Below are 18,253 nucleotides of genomic sequence, written 5' to 3' on the forward strand. Positions count from 1 at the left end.
GGAGCCCTCCCACTGGGCCCTGCCTTCGGAGACTGTTGCATTACACATTAAGTTTTCAACACATGCTTTTTGGTGACACATTCAGACCAAAGCGTTGAGTGTGTCATTCAGCATTGTAACCAGGGACCCAAATGATACAATAAAAAATTTTAAAGCATTTTTTAAAAATTAAAACATAAGGATTTGAAAGGAGAAAATAAAAAATGTTTCTTTTTGAAGATAAGAAACCCAAACTTTTCTGTTATTCACCTAGCAAAGTTGACAAAATTGTAATACTAATGTACAAATTCAGCAAGATTACCAGATACAAGATTAACATGTGAAAGCTAATTTCATTTTTATATCAGTAGTAATAAACATCAAGAAATGAAATTTAAATTGAAACTACTATAGCAAAAAAATGTCAGTCCATAATAAACATAAAAAAATGTACAAGTCTTTATGGTATAACATTAATTGATATTCAGTAAAGAAGATATAAATTAATTGAGACAGAAATTCAGTATCTGAAAGATATTATTGTTGCTTAAATTGTTCTAGACCTATAGAGTTTGTTGTGTAACTTAATTTATATTTATATGGAAACAAAGGATCAAGAATTGCCAAGAATCTCCAATTTGCCAGAATTTTCCAGGAGCATTTCCTTTAAATGTTAATACACATAGATAAGAAATACACAGAAAATCAAACTCTTGTGTGGCTTATGCAAAGTTCTTGGATAAAAGTTTCAAATAATTTTCAGAAAAGATCTTATTCTTAGATGTTATGTTGCAGCTTAAAATTAAATATAGGGAGACAATTTTTAATCATCAGTAATTTTGAATATTATCACAGTGACATGCTGATTTTTGTAACTTTTTTTGCTTCAACGTTGTCAACATGACTTTGAGGATTGTTTCTACTTGGATTTTACCATTTCCATTTTATTCCTCAAATGAATCATGTATCACTAAAATAAAAGCTTCTATGCAAAATTATCAGGAAAGTACTTGCAAATTGACATCTTAATAATCTTGCACAATGAAGGAACAGATCACATCAGAGACTCACTACTTAAAGTTTTAAAAAATCTATTCAGAAGGACCCTTACAAATGCTCGTGCCTCTAGTTGCATGGCTTGGCATGTGATAAGCAATCGTATTTTTGGGGGGAGCGGGAGGGTACCAGGCATTGAATTTAGGGGTACTCAACCACTGAATTATATTCCCAGCCTTATTTTGTATTTTATTTAGAGACAGGGTCTCTCTGAGTTTCTTAGTGCTTTGCTGTTGCTGAGACTGGCTTTGAACTTTCGATCCTCTTAGCTCAGCCTCCGGAGCCTCTGGGATTTACAGGTGTGTGCCACCGGGCCCGGCTAGGCAAACTTTTTTTGAATTTTTTTTTTCTTTTTTAGTTGCAGATGGACCATGACACCTTTATTTCATTTATTTAAATCTATGTGGTACTGAGGATTGAACCCAGTGCCTCACACGTGACAGGTGAGCACTCTACCACTGAGCCACAACCCCAGCTCCTAAACAATCTTTTTGAATGAATCTCAGTAATTGATTATAATCCAGCTCTGTGTATTTCTGGGTGTCTTCCCTTCTTGGGTCTTATAGAAAACCTGGTTGTCATTATTGCAGCATAGTTTGGAAGTGCCTTCTTTCAAAAAATAATATATTTTATACTGTTTTATATCCCATTGTGTGCTTTTCCTTCCTTTTTTGCAAGTATAACCTTCATGTTTTAATGACAAATTATGACCGTATTTATACATGTGTGTATGTGTTTATATACTGTTAAAGTATCATCTCTTCTTAAGAATATTGAAATGGCAGCTAAATTCAACAAAAGTGACACAAATAAGTGGCCATAGCTCAGCTGATGTGAGGTTGAACAGTGCTGTAACTCACATGTGTAGGGAATGACAGTCATGCTGTGACTACCGCACAGCTGAGCACAGTAGTGACAGCCTCCATTGTGAGGTGCCGTTTGATCTCAGTAATGTTAAAACATGGAAAGAGTGTACCTTAGAATCAATAAGGTGCTTTTATCTTCCATGACTGGGGGAGTAGAAAAGGCATTTTGGAAGGAGACTGAAGCACAAGTTAAGTGCTGCAGTTAAGGAGAATGAATGTGTCCTATTGTCCTGATCATGGTCTGTTACCTCAGAAGAATAAACCAGGGTGATGAGAAAAGAAAAGGATCTTGAATGACAGAAGTGAGTCAGAGCTCATTCCCTTGACAATTTGTTCTTCACCTGGGCTGCTTCAGATGGATGGATGTCTTTGTACACTAGGGGGCTCCAACACACAACACGTCGAATGAAAATATTGATAGCCCATTTTTAAGATTTTTTTTCCTTAATAAATATTCATTGAGCTTGAACTGATTGGCATAACACTGAGCTCTGTGAGGACTACAGGAATGGTTGTATTTTCTACTCAGCCTTCGTGGGATTTACAATTTGGTAAGGGAGACGAAGCATGTGGACAAGTGAAAATAAAGGGGGTCCTGACTCACAGTGAAAGACTAGATGGAAGAATCCTGATAACTCAAAAGAGCAGTAAGTCCTTACCTAGATCATCGGTTCCAACTTCTTAGGCTTGGGGAAAAAAAAATTAAACGTTTTTCTCAATGAAGTGACTGGTCTATTGAGTTCTGGTCTATTGAAAGTGTCTGAATTTGTGTTAGTCTGATGTCTCCACATAATTACATTCAGTTCAGGCCTTTTTGACAGAAAGTTACATGTTCTGAGAATATCACAGAAGGAAACATAAGATTTCCACTCCTTAAAAATTAAACCACTTTTTATTCCCTAAATATAACAGTGCCCATTTCCCTACAAGCATCACCAACAGAATATGTTTTCTGGGTTTTGAATTTACCGCCAATGTGACAGGTGAAAAATGATGTATGGGGCTGGGGATGTGGCTTGGGGCTGGGGATGTGGCTCAAGCAGTAGCGTGCTCGCCTGGCATGCGTGCCGCCCGGGTTCGATCCTCAGCACCACATACAAAGATGTTGTGTCCACCAAAAAACTAGAAAGTAAATATTAAAAAAAAAACTTAAAAAGAAAAATGATGTAGTTGTTTCTTGTTTATGTTTGTACCAGGGATTGATCTCAGGGGTGTTTAAACTCTGCGCTATATCCCCAGCCCTTTTTAATATCTTATTTAGAGACAGGGTCTCACTGAGTTACTTAGGATCTCACTAAATTGCTGAGGCTGGCTTTGAACTTGTGATCCTCCAGCCTCAGCCTCTCAGGCCACTGGGATTACAGATGTGAGCCACTGCATCCAGCTGACCCAATTTTTTTTTAACTTCATAGTAGTAGAATTAGAAGGCAATAAAATAAATCCACTTGAGCATGCCGTGGTATGAATTTTGACAACATATATAAGATATGAAATACGTCCATCACTCTAAATAAAGTTCTCCTTCTTTATGTACCCCACCCCAACCCCTGTAAATTCTGGACCTTGATAATGACTGATCTGCTTTCTGACACTATGTATTTATGTACCCTAGAATTTTGTATACATGAAAGAACAAGAAATGTACACATCTGTGTCTGATTTTTACTTCTCTGCATAATATTTTTGTGATTCACTCATGTTGCTGCATATAGGAGTGATTTTTTAAATTTCTTATATATTTTTTTTTATTAGAGAACAGCATCCCATTGTGTGAACATACCACAGTTTGTTGATCCACGGTGTTATTGATGTCTTGTTTACACTTTGTGGCTATTATGAATAAAGCTCTGTGGACATTTGTGAACAAGTCTTTTTAATTCTTTTAGGTAAATACATAGGAGTCAGGTTATCAGGTCATATTATAGATATATTTCTAATCCAATAAGAACTTTCCAAAGTTCTTATTATCATTATTCATCCGTATCAGCAATAGAGAGATCCCATTTCTCTACACCTCCACCAGTACTTGGTATGATCAGTATTTAAAATTTTTAAATTAGTGGATATGTAAAGTTTTCTCACTTTAGTCATTTTTTTAATTTATTGTGGTTGTATTTTGAATGTCCTTGTTAATCAATTATTTTGATCACATGTTCATGTACCATTTATATATCATTTGGAGTGATGCCTCTTTTCAAATGTTTTGCCAGTTATTATTTGTCCTTTATTATTAACTTTAAGAAATATTCACTCAGATATGTGGACTGCAAATATTTTATGCATTTATGCCTTGCCTTTTCATTTTCTTTACAGAATTTTTTTGAAGAGCAGTTCCAATTCTGATGAAATCAAACATTTTTTTTTTCTTTTATGGTTTGTGCATTTGTGTGACATCTAAGGAAATATATCCTGACATTGTGATTTTCAAACATGTTTTCTCTTTGAATTTTTACAGTTTTATCACTGTGTGTGTGCTACATGTATCTCAAAACATCATGATGTACCTCATAAGTATACAATTAATAAAAAGTAATATTAATAAAAGTAAAAAAAAAGTTTTACATTGAACATTTTTCTGAAAGATAGTTTTAGCTGGGCATGGTGGCACAAACTTATAATCCTAGATACTCAGGAGGCTGAGGCAGGAGGATGGAAAGTTCAAGGCCAACCTGGGCAACTTATTGAGACCCTGTCTCAAAATCGAGAATAAAAAAAGGGCCAGGGGTATAGCACAGCATCCCTGAGTTTAATCCCCAGTCTCCAGTCCCATATAGACAAAAATTAATTAAATTAATAGGTTTAGCATTACATTTAGGTCTATGATCCATTTTGAGAACCTCAAGTCTTTTGTCACTTCAGCCTCATAAAACCTCTTCTTTTATTAAAAAAGAATTCTGAGGAGAAGGTTTAGATGTGCTTTTTCCAAATAAATGCATTCTGAACAATAAGGTATTGTATGCATTGTATGCGGAGAGAGAGAGACACACAAATTCCTTTTATTTGTAAAATTTTTTTCTCATGAGGACTTGATGTGTCAAGGGGTACATTGTATCGATTATTTTATTAAATGGTTGATTCTACACATCTTCATTTTTCTTTTTTTTTTTTTGTAGTACTGGGGAGTGATCTTAGGGGGCACTCTACCATTGATTTATGTCTCAAGCCCTTTTAAATTATTTAATTTTGAGCCAGGGGCTTGCTAAATTGCTGAGGCCTGCCTCAAAATTACAATCCTCCTGCCTCAGCCTCCTCAGTAGCCTGGGATTAGGGGTGTGGGCCACTGTTCCTGGCTCAGTGTTCATTTTTCATATGTCTCTGTGAATTTTCATAAGAACGTTTGCATCTTTGATACTTCATTTGACGCTGATTCCTCCCTGTGTTAGTGCTGCTTTTAGCAACAATCGATAATTCACAGGTGCCTGTGAGCACCGTGTATAAACCAAGCTGATGTAATAAATCAAGACCTACTTGAGTGGCAAGTCTAATAACTCCTACCAAACCAGTTCCTACAATGCATCTTTTCAATCCCTAAGCTCCTTGGTAGCTGTGAACCAAAACGTGTGAGATTCAAAAGAAGAAAAGCAATTAATCTTCTAAGGTAAAGAGAAACACCTGTAATCCAGGTATAAAATAGTTTTCAAAACTATGCCTCATATGCATAGCACATATTCCTGAACCTTAGCCAATGGGGAAATAAAGCCCTGATATTTAAGTTAATAATTTTTTTTTCACTTTTCCTTTTGCATTGTCATGGATAGAAGGAAATGACACATTGAAATGACGATGGGAGAAGAAGAGGAAATGGCAGTCACTGAGGGTGGAAAAATAAAGGCATAGACACTGAAAGGAGAAACAAAAACCAAATAACTCCAGAAAAAGGCACCAAAATAATTACATGGTATTCCTGTTAGGTTTTATATTAATTTAAAAACTATGAGTCAAATTTCTAATTAAAAGGCTTCTAACAATTTGTAAAGATAAGAGATTCATCAGATAATTTCAGTAACGATTTTCAACACCTACCTAATATTGGATGCACATACAATAAATAGCAACATTAAATAGCAAAGAATGGTGCGGTCGTCTTTTTATTGGTGGTGTTCATGTATTTAAATATTTCAGCAGCCTCATCCAGGAATAGTTGGTATCAAATAAATTGTACATATTTAAAATACACGATTGGCACCCCTGTGAATCCATGACCATAATCAACATAACAAGTGTCAATCATACCCAGAAGATTTTTCCTGTCCTTTAATGTTCTTTCCCTTTGCCCATCTCTACCACCTACCTACCCTCAGGCAACCACAGATCTTCATTCTTTCATTAGAGAGAATTTTAGAATTTCATATAAATAAACCCACTCCATATGTGTCCTTTGTCGTCTGGCTTTGAAGGTATCCACAGTTTACTTCTTTTTATTGGCGAATGGGATTCCATCATATCAGCATAAGTCATAAATTGTCTATTCATTTACTTGTTGGTGAGTATTTTTCCCCCCCCGGTGTTTGTCTATTACATGGAAGTCTGCTGTGCACGTTCATAGGCATGGAAGTTTATTTTTAAAATAAATATCTCAGAGTGGAAGAGCTGGATTGTGTAGTGGGAATATGTTTAACTTTTCAAAACAACACCAAACTATTTCACAAAGTGATAGTACTATTTTATCTGTCGCCTAGCAGCTGGGAGAGTTCTAGGTCCTCCACATTCTTATCAAAGCTCCATAGGGTTGGTCTTCTTAATTGTAGCCAATTAAATTTATTGATTTAGTTTTAGTCACCTAAGAAATATGAGGTAGTGTTGCCAGGATGAACTATCACTGCCTGGTGTCTAGTGCCTTAAAATCATTGCTTCTTAGCTTTCATCATTTGTATTTTTAGAGCATTATAATTATGCAGAGTATTTGGGTTCACTTTGACAAAACAATGCATGCAAGGAAATTGATTTCCTCCCTCCCCTTTCCCTTCCCTTTTTCTACCCTCCCCTCCTCTCTTCTATCAATCTTGTCCCTTGTTTTTTAGTTGGACATTAGTAAGCCTGTCCCCTGTTATTCCACCTTTGCCAGAGTCTCCCTCAGCTTACATCAAGAAAATACTTAGCACAAGAAAAATAAAACACAAAGTAAATAAACAAATTTTCCCTCACCAGTACTGAGTTTTAGTCCTGGCAGTATCTGCTGAGCTGAGAATCTGCCCCAGCCTCCAGCACAATGTCACAGTATCTAAGCTGCCTTAGCAAAACCCTCAACATCTGTGCTCCTTGGCCTGAGCTGATATTTTTCACTTCAAACATATTTAGATTGGAGGAGGAACAGCCTGTGGACACAGAAAGTGGAGACCGGTTGTGCCTTGGGAGACCTCCCTTGACCTCTCCAGTTAGAGTTTCCTGTAGGTATTCCACACTGTATCATCATGGTGTCATTCCTGGGCTGTACTTAGTGCTATTTGATATTTTCTTTTTAACTATTTTTAAAAACTATCTGTCTCCCTGAACTAGAATTCTCTCCATGAAAGCTTCCTCAGACTCTATTTTCTTTACTCAGAATATCTGGCCCATACTAAATGCTCAAGAAAATATGTTGAAAGCATTTTCCAGTTCTGCCCCTCAGATCAACTGTTGCTCCAACAGAAAGAGTTCTAAAAGAAACAACAATTCACGAAAAAATTCACATCATAGTGGAGTACTGCATTCACTGATATTACACTCCATCTCTGCTTATGGCTTGTTTTTTTTTTTTTTGTTGTTGTTGTTTTTGTGTGTGTGTGTGTCATCTGTAACACTTTCTGGAAATCTTATCTAATATATTTCCACCGTTGATTATTCATAATGCTTCACATTTTCTGTTCTGGGGTTTGTTTTATCCTGGTCTCAAAGTCAAGGTTAACACTCCCCCCCCCCATTCCAATACCATGGGAGAAAGAAAATAATCTCTTTCCTGGAGTTTATTATTTCTATAAACAATCTCTGTACTTCATGTTGTGCTCCCCCATCCCCACCCACATCCTGCTACCAAATCCCAGGTATATTTTTCTTAACAGTCCTGTACCTGAAAACACCATTCTGTTTCCTCAGCTGCATATTCAGCTCAAGTAAAAAAAAAAAAAAAAAAAAAAAAAAACAACTTGCTTTCCCTAACAGGTCGGCCTGCTTCCAACTCCCCCTTCTGCTTCATTCTATCCTGGATAGTGTTCACAAAGCAAATCCTTAACGTGCTATTCTTATAGAAAAACTAATGATCTGGGAAAGGACTGCAAATGAGCAGCCTATGATTCTAATTTAGAAGGGATATATATTTTGTTTGGCTGCCTCAGATTTAAAACTATTTTTTAGCCATGGTAAGGTAACCAAGGGATTTTATATCAAATCCAAATTCTTGATTTCTCATGAAAACCTAAAAGATTTGCAAACACTAAGCTCAGGTGTCCATGAGGCACTCACCTGTGGAGTATTATCTGTTCCCTAGAGATGAGGTAAACTCTCCAATTTGCCCTTGTCCCCACCACTCCTTACTACTTCCTGTTGGAATCGTGTAATTTGTTACTTTTATTGGTGGTTATGGGTGTGCTACTGTTTTTCTTGGAGTGGGGAAATATTTCTTTATTGTTGTCTCTTTTTCAAACCAAAGAAACGGAAAGCCTGCTGATGGGAGTTGCCAGAGTTTGGATTTGCAATATCCCTTAAAGTTTCATGTATTGAAGGCGTGGTCATCTGCCTGTGGTGCTGTCGGAAGGGGGTGGAGTCCTGAGAAGGTGGGGCCTACTGGAAGGAAATCAGGTCACTGGGGTGAGTCCTTGAAGGGGATCCCCCCGCCCCATGCTGGTCTCTCCCTCTCTCTCTTTGCTTCCTGGTCACCATGAGGTACTGAACCAGCACAGTTCAAAGCAACGGGGCCAAGCGACCATGGAATGAAACCTCCTCCGAAACCCTGAGCCAAAATAAACCTTTCCCTTTTTAAGTTATTAATCTCAGGTCTCTGTCACAGTGGTAGAAAGCTAACACAGAAGTGAAGACAATTTCTATGTGTTTAATATGAAAAGAAAAAAAATGTGTCTGTGTTTCACTCAGGGCACCCTTTGCTTAGTTACATTGTTGTTGTTGTGGTTTGAGTATGAGATGTTCCTCGAAGGCTCCTGTGTAATGCAGGAATCTTCCAAGGTGAGATAATTGCATTGTGAGATCTGATTAGATCTGGATCTAATCAGTCCATCCTAGCGTGATGGACGTGTGTGGTATCTCTAGACAGGCGGGGCATGGTTCAAGGATGTGTGTCACTGGTGGTGTGTCTTGGAAGGCTTCTTTTTCTCTGTGACCTGGCATGCCCTCTTTATCTCTGCTTCCTGGCCACCAGGAATGAAGCAGTGTGCCTCCACCACACCCTTACGCCATCACGTTCTGCCTTGCGTGGGTCTCAGAACAATGGAGTTGGCCTACCAACGACTAAATCTCTGAAATTATAATCCCAAATTAACTTTTCCTCCTCTAAGTTGTTCTAATTGAGTATTTTGGACACATTGGCAAAGGTTGATTGACACAATTATTTATGCAGACTCTGTAGGGATGAGATTTTGTGATCCTAGGCTGAGAACAAACCTCTTCAGACTCTCCTGGGGATACTCTTCTCAGCACAAGCCCAGTCTGATTCTTGAACCTTGACTTCTGCTGCTCCTAATAAATCTTCAATCAAAATTACCACAGCTGAATTTCTCATGCACTGCCCTTGAGGCCTAAAATCGTTCTCCTGCCTCCCCAGTCTTCCTAAATAAAAGCCTGCCCACACTTTATCTGTGAACAACCTCTCCATCTTCAATTCCCTTGTCAAAGGCCACCTTCCCCAGGAGTAATTACTGATTTGTCTATCAAATGTTACTTTCATCTTCTCAACTTCTGTAGCACTGGGCTTCTGTCTCACTAATGGGGCCTGTATTCTGCTCTAGGCTTCCCCCCTACACACCCCAGTTGGTGGGATTATAGGCATTTGCCACCACGTCTGGCATCTTTTTTTTTTTTTTTTTGTCCTTCTAATCACATAAATTTTATCCCAGTACTCCTAGAGGCAAGGAATAGAAAAGTTACAAAAGGAAAATAATTAAAAGATGATTTCTCCCTTTTTGACACTGGGAGTGGAATCATGCATTAAGACACTCAAAATACGACCCTAGTAAACCAAATTATTTTGAAAGCAATTTTTAAATTTCTTTAATATTTCCCCCTATTATTTTTTTAGCATCTTGAGGCTGGCTTTGAGGTCATAGTTTTCCATAAGGAAGCCTACTCAAGGAGATGAAAGGTGGAGAGTCTGTCCCTTTCTGGCTCAGGGAGCTATGGGAACGGGAGGAATTGATTCATGCCTGTATGGTTATTGCTGGTTTTCCTACAATTGATGCCCTTTCTCCCATTCAAAGGTTGTTACTGTCTCAGTCACCACACCTGTGAGGGTTCTAACCATTTGACCATTTTCCAATTGTGTTTTTATTTTTTAGTTGTAGTTGGACACAATACCTTTATTTTATTTATTTATTTTTATGTAGTGCTGAGAACCAAACCCAGGGCCTTGCATGTGCCAGGCAAGTGCTCTGCCGCTGAGCCACAACCTCAGCCCAATTGGGTTTTTATGTATTTAAGCGTTCTTTACTCATTCCTAACACAAATCCCTTATCAGATATGTGATTTGTAAATATTTACTCCCATTATATGGGTCGTATTTTCACTTCAATGGCATCTTTTGAAGCAGAAAAGTTTTTAATTTTCATGAAGACCAGTCTATCTATTGTTTTCTTTTTTGAGTGCTTTTGGTGTATGTGTAAGAAGGTTTTGTCCAGCCTGAAATCTTGAAGATTTATTCATATATTTTCTTCAAAGAATTACATAGTTTTAGCTCTTACATTCAAGCCTATGGTGCATTTTTAGTTAATTTTTGGATGTAGTGTGAGGAAGGGTCCAACTTCATTCTTTAATGTAGGTAACCTGTTGTCCCAGCAACATTTGTTGAAAACACTATTCTTTTGTCCTTGAATTTTCTTGGGATTCTTGTTTTTTAAAATCAAGAGATCGCAAATATAGTTTATTTCTGGATTCTATATTTGTCTGTCTTTGATGATGCTAGTTTTGTAGTATGTTTTGAAATTGGCAAGTGCAAATTCTCCAACTTCCTATTCAGAGTCTTTTGGCAATTTTAGGCTTCTTGACTTTCATATGGATTATAGGATCAAGATGTCAGTTTTTTACAGAAAGCAGTTGGAATTTTAATAGAAATTGTGTTTAATCTGTAGATCAATTTTGGAGAGTTTTGCTATTTTAATAATATTAGGTCTTCCAAATCATGAACATATGGAATGTCTTTCATTTTATTTAGATCTTTTTTAGCTTCTTTCAACAGGTATTATAGTTTTCAGAACGTAAGTTTTGTTAAATCTGGTTCTAATTATTTTGCTCTTTTGATAACATTGTAATTAGATGTTCTTTTGTTTTAGGCTTATTGGCTAGTGTATAGACATAGAATTGTTTTTATATATTAATCTTTATCCTGCAAACCAGATAAACTAGCTTATTCTGATAGTTCTTAGTTATTTCTTCATTTTCTAGAAAAAAAAGATTATGTCATCTATAGATGGAGATAGTTTTACTTTTACCTTTTTAGTGTGGATAGTTTTTTTTTTCATCTTGCTTGATTGTTGTGGCAAGAAACTCACTGGCAATATTTATAGAAATGATCTTATCTTGTTCGTCTTTATGGAAAAACATTCTTTTACCATTATGTGTGCTATTGGCTATTGATAGTTTGAAGTGATATTTGTTAGACTGAGAAAGTTTTCTTCTATTCCTCGTATGTTGAGTGTTTTTATTTTGAAGGAGTGTTTGATTTTTCAGTGTTTTCTGAATCAGTTGAGATGGTCATGTGATTTTTGTCATTATTTTTAAGTAGTGTTTAACATCAATTAATTTTTTAGTATAACCCATTAATTTGTTTTACTATATTCAGTTTCCTCTATTATGTCTCCTGTGTTTTTGTTTTTCTGTTCCTTTTTGTTTACTTTATGTAAATATTTTATCATGTAACATTTCTTTTTTAAATTTTTTATTTTTCCACTTTACATTTTAATTTACTTATTAGTATTCTTGTTAAATTTCATTGTTTAGTCATGGGTTATAATCCTTTATATGTGTTGCTGGGTTTGGTTCAGTAGTATTCCATTGAACCTTTTTGCTAAGGGATAGTAATATGTAGTTTTCTTGTGACCTTTCTTGTTATTGGGTAATCTGATCTCATAGAATGAGTTGGGAGATGTTCCTTGCTCTTCTATTATTTGGAAGAGCGTAGGAAAGATTGGCATTAATTCTTCAAACATTTTTGGGGGGTGTGGGGGGATACTGGGGATTGAACTAAGGTGCAATTGACCACTGAGCCACATCCCCAACGCTTTTTTGTATTTTATTTAGAGACAGAGTCTCACTAAGTTGCTTTGCACCTTGCCATTGCTGAGGCTGGCTGTGAAATTGTGATCCTCCTGTCTCAGGCTCCCAAGCCACTGGGATTACAAGCATGTGTCAACATGCCCGGCAATTCATCAAACATTTGATAGTGTTTACCACTAAACTCATTTGTCTTGGTGTTTAATTTGTGGAAAACTTTTTAGTACAACAGATTAATTCATTTTACTGTATTCAATTCCTCTGTATGTCCCCTGTGTTTGTTTTTCTGTTCTGCTCCTTTTTGTTTTCTTTGTGTTAATATTTTATCATTTAATATTTCTTTTAAATTTCTTTATTTTTTCACCTTACATTTTAATTTACTTATTAGTACTCTATGACTTACTCATCTTTTGAGAATATATTTCAGATTTATGCTGTTAATTCCAATGAGATACAGACGCATTCCTATATGGCTCTATTAGTTATTCTACCTTTTTAACTAGTGCCTTTTTAACATATTACACTTTTATATGTTAAAAATTCAGCAATATATTTTTAATATATTAATGTTTTGCACAACCTTATACCCTTAAAGAAACTGAGAGAGGAAAGGTGAGCTTTTATGTATTTATGGAGTACATTTACATTAACCTTGTAATTTAACATTTTTTTTCTCTTCATCTATTCTTATAGATTCAAGGTACCATCTGCTGTCAATTTCTTATTCCAGTTCTTTTCTTTCATCTACTTCCTTTGGTCGGTTGCTGTAAAATATATTACATTTATGTATATCATATTGAATGATTTATTATCTTATATAATTTCTTCTAAGCAGATTATATAAGATAAATGATGTAAAATATGCATTTATAATATCTTTTATAATTATATAATTATCTTTAAAGATGCTCTCTGTTTTTTTAATTTTGGATTTTGTTTTTATGTGGATTTAAATTTCTATCTAGATATCAAAGTCTGAGGAACTTACTTTAGATTTCTTGTGAGGTGGGTCTACTACTAATTAATTCTCTTATTCTGGAACTGCCTTTGTTATGGTTGTGGATGTGAGGTGTCCCCCAAAAGTTCACTTGTGGACAATGCAAGAAGGTTGGAGGAGAAATAATTGGGTTATAGCCTTAACATAATCAGTAAATTAATCCCTGCTGGGATTAACTGAGTGGTAACTGAAGGCAGGTGGGGTGTGGCTGGAGGAAGTGGCTCACTGGGGGCATGGCTTTGAGGTATATATTTTGTATCTCTAGAGTAGAGTCTCTCTCTCAGCTTTCTGATCATCTTGTGAGCTGCTTTCCCTCTACCAGAATGTTCAGCCTCACCTCAAACCCAGAGGAATGGAGCCTGCTTTTTGTGGACTAAGACCTCTGAAACCATGAGCCCTCAAATAAATTTTCTCCCCTAAAATTGTTCTAGTCAAATATTTTAGTCACAGCAGCGAAAATCTGACCAAAACAGCTTTCATTTCTTTTTCATTTTTGAATCCAGTTTTGCTGGAAATAAGATTCTTTCAGTACTTTGAATCTGCCATTCTGGTGCCTTATGCTCTCCACTTTCCTATAAAAAGTCAGCTGTGAAGACATATTGGGGGTTCCTTTGGATTTGAAAGTCATTTTCATTTACCGCTTTTAAGATTTTTCTCTTTGTGTTTATCTTTGAAGATTTTTTCTGTGATGAGTCTGTGTGGATCTCTTTATGCTTTTTTGAGCTTTGTGGATTATCAATTAATTTTTTTTCATTAAATTTATAGTGTTTTCAGCCATTATTTCTTCATTTTTTTCCTGCTTTCTCTCCCCTCTTCTTTTGTTGCTCCCCTGATGTGATATTTGGTGCAGTTATTGATGACACACTAATTGATGTGTAATATAGTGTTCGAAGTCCTTTTCTCTGAGTCTCTCTCTTCATTCATCCTCATACTTTATGGCTCTTTTTTTTTTTTTCTGCAGATTGCATACTCTCCAAAGAGCTAGCTTCAAGTTTGTTGTTTTTATTTCTGCCAGTTCATATCTATGGTTTAGCTCTTGTAGCGAATTTTTCATGTCAGTAATTATATTTTTTAGTGCCAGATGTCAATTTAGTTCTTTGTTTTTAATTGCTCATCATTTTTTTCCCTCTACATGAGGCAGTATGATGATTTCCATCAAACTTTACTTTCTAAATCATGGTTTGCTTTAGTTCTATTAATATGTATGAAATAGCCATTTTGAGGTCAGTGTCTGTTAAGTATATCATTCAGGCCTTTCACAGACATGCTGCCAGTGCCCCCACCACACACACACACCGTTTTCGAGTCACACCTTCCAGTTTCTTTGCATCTCTCATATTTTTGTTGAAATGTTTTCATTGTAGAAAATATACTCCAACAACCCAGGACACTGATCCTTACTTATATGGGACTTGTTGATTTTTTTTTTGTTGTTGTTTTTATAAAATGTTATTTGGCTTGACTGCTTTATAAAGGTTCATTTCCTCCCACATCCTGAAGCCTCTGAGGTCACTTCTGAGTGTGGCCTTGAGCAACTGCACAGTGACCCTTGGATAACAGTGCTTTCAACAGGGCTGTCTTTCTCTTTTCCTGATCTTCTGAGTAGCTGTCTGCTTTTTGTACAAGTCACCTAACTATTGGGCTTGACTACTTATAACCTGGTTGCTCTACTATTTTCAACAATACCTTGAAATATCAATTTCTCAACAGTCTGACTCAATTAAAAGTAAAACACTTTGCAGATATAGCATTTGAAGTCATTTTTGTTTTCTTTTTCATTTTGTTCTGACCCCAGGAGACCTCTTCTTAGCCATCTCCTTTCCTGCTACCTGATAAACAACGAGGGTCTACAATCTATTTAATTTCTCTCATTGTTCTCCAAAGCACCCTCTCCCTTGCCCTTTTAAGTAAAGTCAGTGTCTCCCTGTTGGGACAGCTTAAGATTTTAAAAGAACTATTTTTTTTCTTTTTCTATTTTTTTTTTTTTAAATGCTTTTCCTGGGAAAAATCTTAGAGCCACATAGATGGTGGCCTGTTTCTCTCAGAGTGACACTGTTCTATAAGTGGGGCTCTTGGAAGTGTTAGTATCCTCTAGTCTTCTCCTGTTGTAAAGCCTCTGGTCTGTGTATGAGCTGGGCCATGGGTACTCATGTATTTTCTTTCTGCTGCACCAAGAGTAGAGCATCTTTTCCTTCAGGTGGTATTGAATGGAAGAAGAGAGCCTCCGATCTCTTGACTGCTGTCACCTGAAGTTCAGCCTCTACAGAACAAAGGTAGAGGAGATGAGAAATGCTTGTGGCCTGTTCTTCCCAGGGAAGCACATTATCCCCTGTCTGAAAGCCGGGAAGGGAGGAGCCTCATTTTTTAAACCAAGCTTTCCTGCAGTGCAGCTTCCATGTTGAACTGGCAGGGATCATAGAGGGAGGGAGCAGATCATGATTCAACTGTGACAGACTCCCACTGTTCTCATCAAGATTTAGTAGATTTTCTTGAATAAATATTTAATTACTGTTTGCTTTTAGGACAATTTCTAGAGTCTCTAAGTATTTATTTTTTAATATAAATTTTAAAAAAGACTTTTTAGGACAATTTATGGAGGCTTTAAATGTTTATTTTTTAACATAAATTTTTAAAAGATTTGTCCCTGTGATTATTTCATCATTGTGTCCACAGAGCTCTTCACCTGTCATCCTGAGAGTAGACTGCTTTATAGTGTTAGATTTAATTTTCATTTTCTTAACAAAGAACCACATTGGATACATTTTCAAAGGCTTATTCACATCTTTTGCTTTTTTTGTTGTTTGATTTTTGTTATTGTAAGTACAAGTTCTTTAAAGAGTCTAGAAATAAGCACAGCATTTAATATATAAACTATAATATTTTCTGACATTCTGTGTCTTGCTTTCTACTCTTAATGATGGCTTTTAATCAGGAAGTTCTTAATTTAATGAAGTCCAATTATAATTTTTTAATGGTTTGTGGTTTTTTTTAATCCTTTAAAAGAAATCTTTGCTTTCTCAAAGATTCAGAAGATATTCTCCTTGTTTGCATCTAGAAATATTTTATTTTTAAAATTTAATTTTATATGATCCATTTTGAATTTCCTCTGTTTATAAGATGGGATTCATTGAACTCTCGCTAGAGATCCAATGGAATAAGTACCATTCATTTAAAAAAAGTCCTTTTCTCCCTGAATTTTCCCTTTGTCATGAATCAAGTGGCCCTTTATCTGTGTGTCATTTTCTGTGCTCTTCATTCTATTCCATTGGTCTATGTGTGTAGTCTTAGGCTCAGGTCACATAATTTTAATTACTATTACTGTACAGCAAACCTTGAAATCTGATAAGTCCTAGAGATTTTTTTTTTCTTTTAAGATTTCTTTGGCTATTCTGGGGCTCTTTGCATTTTCACATAAATGCTTATCAATTTATAAATGTACATACACGCATAGGCACGCATACCTGTTTGGATTTTGATCAAACTTTTATTGACTTTATATCAATAAGAATAATTTTGATATTTTAATAAAATTAGGTCATTTAATAAAATTAAGTCATCTAGTCCATGGATGTGGTATATGTCTACATTTATTTAGGTTTTTTTAAATATTTTTTTAGTTGTTGATAGATCTTTATTTTATTTATTTATATGTGGTGCCGAGAATCAAACCCAGTGCCTCACACATGCCAGGCAAGTGAGTTACTGATCAGCCCCAGCCCCAGCCCTGTTTAGGTCTTTTTAAACTAGTCTCTGTAATACTTTGCAGTTTTCAGTGTCTTGCACATCTATTATTGGACTTGTTTCTAAGAGAATTGATTTTTTTCCTTATTGCAAATAGTATTAATTTAGACTTTTAAAATTTTATTTATTTATTTATTTTTAAAGAGAGAGATTGAGTGAGAGAGAGAGAGAGAGAGAGATGGGGGAGAGAGAGAATTTTTTTTAATATTTATTTTTCAGTTCTCGGCAGACACAACATCTTTGTTTGTATGTGGTGCTGAGGATCGAACCCGGGCCGCACGCATGCCAGGAGAGCGCGCTACCGCTTGAGCCACATCCCCAGCCCTAGATTTTATTTTAAATTGTTTTTTTTGTTAAAATATCAGAATACACTCCATTTTCATGTGGTGACCTAACAATCCAGCAGCCATGCTCAATTCATATATTTATTCTTACCGTCTGTAGATTCTTTGAGATTTTCTATGTATGTGATCATTTCTGTTATTGTCATAGATATTTTTCTTCTTTTGTTATTTCTCCACAGTAGACCTATTTTGTTTTGCTTTATTTTTTGGTGCTCAACTAACATTTTGTTGTTGTTGTTGTTATTGTTGTTGTTGGTGTATATTTCAATGGTTAGACAAGCATAAATCCAACTGTGGATTGCAATGTTACTGACAAAAACTAGGAATGAGTCAGACAAGAGTTTATTTAATTCAACTTATAACTTCCTGTTTTCATAAAACCTCAAGATATCTCTTTCTGGCATGGATGGCCTTATTCCAATATTGACTCCTTTATAACTCTGTTTTGTCCAAATTCACAGCTATATCTTTTAATTCCTATAAAAATTTATATTTCTCTTTTCTCACTTTATTTCTCTTTTCTTAAAATGCCATATGAGAGCTGGGGGCCTATCTCAGTGGTAGAGTAAATGTGTACCATGTACAAGTCTCTAGGTTCAATTCCTAGCATTTTCAAATTAAAAAAACAAAAACAAAAACAATAGTAACTACTTCCTCTACTATGTTAATAAGTAGAAATCTAAATCTAGTTTTTTATAATCATTTGTGTATGACATAATCCATTATAGCCACTAAAAGCCTTTTCCTGTTCAGGCCAAAGGATTCGATTGACTGCAGTATCTTACTAGAATGATTGCATTCTGATAGCTTGGTAGCTTTGTACGCAAACTATCCTGAGTCAAGTAGGAGGAAACATTTTG

This window comes from Urocitellus parryii, chromosome 5 (genome assembly GCF_045843805.1).
Source record: "Urocitellus parryii isolate mUroPar1 chromosome 5, mUroPar1.hap1, whole genome shotgun sequence".
NCBI classification, from domain to species: Eukaryota; Metazoa; Chordata; class Mammalia; order Rodentia; family Sciuridae; genus Urocitellus; species Urocitellus parryii.